Genomic DNA, 2,580 nt, shown 5'->3' with positions numbered 1-2,580 from the left:
AAAGATTCGATTCTTTCTTTTTTTTTTTTTTTGAGACAGAGTTCCCCTCTTTTTGCCCAGGCTGGAGTGCAATGGTGCAATCTCCGCTCACCGCAACCTCTGCCTCCTGGGTTCAAGCAATTCTCCTGCCTCAGCCTCCCGAGTAGCTGGGATTACAGGCATGCGCCCCCATGCCTGGCTAATTTTGTATTTTTTAGTAAAGACAGGGTTTCTTCACGTTGGCCAGGCTGGTCTCGAACTCCCGACCTCAGGTGATCTGCCCGCCTCAGCCTGCCAAAGTGCTGGGATTACAGGCGTGAGCCACTGCACCCGGCCTGGAAGACTCAATTCTTATGAAAAACACGGAGAGCAAGTTGGGTAGGTTTAAAAGAGTAAGAAATCTGGTATAGAGAATGAATATGCATGGGAAGAGTGGTAAAGATGATCCTGCATCAACATCTTTTGAGGCAGGAATTTTTTATAAGGTAGATGCAGGTCCTAAAAGCCTAAGTTGAAGACTAGAATCATGAACTGGTCAGCTATACTTTTTCTAGAAAAATATAGCGATACCTTAATTGATAGTATAAATATATAAATATGCCTCTTTTTTCTTGGCTTTGCAAATATTTGGACTACTACTTTCTCTTTCCCTCCCTTCCTCCCTCCCTCTCTGCTTGCCTGCCTGCTTTCTTTCTCTTTCATCTCTTGACCTCATGATTCACCTGCTTCGGCCTCCCAAAGTGTTGGGATTACAGGCGTGAGCCACTTTGCCCGGCCTATTTATTTTTTTGAGTGTCTCACTCTGTTGCCAAGGGATCATGGCTCACTGCAACCTTGGCTTCCTGGGCTCAAGCAATCCTCCCACCTCAGCCTTCTGAGTAGCTGGGATCACAGGGACTCACCACCATGTCTGGCTAATTTTTTCTTACTTTTTTTTAGAGATGGGGCTTCACCATGTTGCCTAGACTGGTCTGGAACTCCTAGACTCAAGCTATCTGCCTACCTTGGCCTCCCAAAGTGCTGGGATTACAGGTACGAGCCTCTGCGCCTGGCCTGGATTACATTTTTTGTTGTTGTTGTTGAGATGGAGTCTTGCTCGGTCACTCAGCCTGGAGTGCAGTGGCGCAATCTCAATTCACTGCAACCTCGGCCTCCCAGGCTCAAGCAAGTCTCCTGCCTGAGCCTCCCAAGTAGTTGGAATTATAGGTACCTGCCATCATGCTCGGCTGATTTTTCTATTTTTAGTAGAGATGGGGTTTTACCAAGTTGGTCAGGCTGGTCTCAAACTCCTAAATTCAAGTGATCTACCACCTGGGCCTCTCAAAGTGCTGGGATTACAGGCATGAGCCACCGCACCTGGCCTCTGGACTAGATTCTTTATAGAACAATTTTTAAAAAAGCATAACCCCTAAACTAGCACTAGATTGGCATTTTCTTTCACTGTTTCCACTTTTATGAAATATTTCTTCATAACTCTAGGTTTATCCTTTAGGTCTGTGTAGATCCCCATTTTATTCTTTTTTTCTAGAGTCAGAGATCTTCCATACCTTGATCACTTCTGCTTCCTTCATTGGCAGATATAGCTTGATGCTTAGGTCTCACTCCAGCAAAACCTTTAATTAACTTTAGAGAATCCAAATGCTAAGTACTGACTGAGCCTCTCAATCCTCCCAATTCTCACCTTGATGTAATACGATGTCCTGTGGAGGTTTTCTTCTCTTTTCCCTTGCCTGTATAGTCCAGGCTCTGCACTAACAGGGTGACCTCTGGGAAGGCCCTGTCTTCTCTGAATCTTAGACTCCTCATCTGTGAGTTACGTGCAGGGGTCAAATTATGATTTAAAAGATATGGCAGGGCATGGTGGCTCACACCTGTAATCCTAGCACTTTGGGAAGCCAAGGTTGTCAGATTGTTTGAGTCCAGGAGTTCAAGACCAGCCTGGGCAATATGGCAAAACCCTGTCTCTACAAAAAATATAAAAATTAGCTGGGTGTAATGACGTGCATCTGTAGTCTCAGGTATTGGGGAGGCTGAAGTGGGAGGATTGCTTGAGCCCAAAAGATTGAGGCTGCAGGGAGCCGTGATCATTCCAGTGCACTGCAGCCTGGGCGACAGAGTGAGACTCTGTCTCCAAAAAAAAAAGAAGGTATGATCCTGGCCGGGCACAGTGGCCCACGCCTGTAATTCCAGCACTTTGGGAGGCCGAGAAGGGCGGATCACTTGAGGTCAGGAGTTCAAGACTACCCTGATGAGGCACAGTGGCTCACACCCTAGTTTAGGGCTTATGTTTTTCAAAATTGCTCTGTAAAGCATGTAGTCCAGGGGCCGGGTGCGGTGGCTCACGCCTGTAATCCCAGCACTTTGGGAGGCTGAGGAGGGTGGATCACTTGAGGTCATGGGTCTAAGAGCAGCCTTGCCAACATGGTGAAACCCTGTCTCTACTAAAAATACAAAAATTAGCCGGGCGCGGTGGTAGTGCCTGTAATCCCAGTTACTTGGGAGGCTGAGGCAGGAGTTTCACTTGAACCAGGAGGCAGAAGTTGCAGTGAACCGAGATTGTGTCACTGCACTCTAGCCTGGGTGAAAGAGTGAGATTCTACC

This window comes from Colobus angolensis, unplaced genomic scaffold (genome assembly GCF_000951035.1).
Source record: "Colobus angolensis palliatus isolate OR3802 unplaced genomic scaffold, Cang.pa_1.0 Scaffold109, whole genome shotgun sequence".
Classification (NCBI taxonomy): Eukaryota; Metazoa; Chordata; class Mammalia; order Primates; family Cercopithecidae; genus Colobus; species Colobus angolensis.
Note: the sequence above shows the minus strand (reverse complement) of the source record.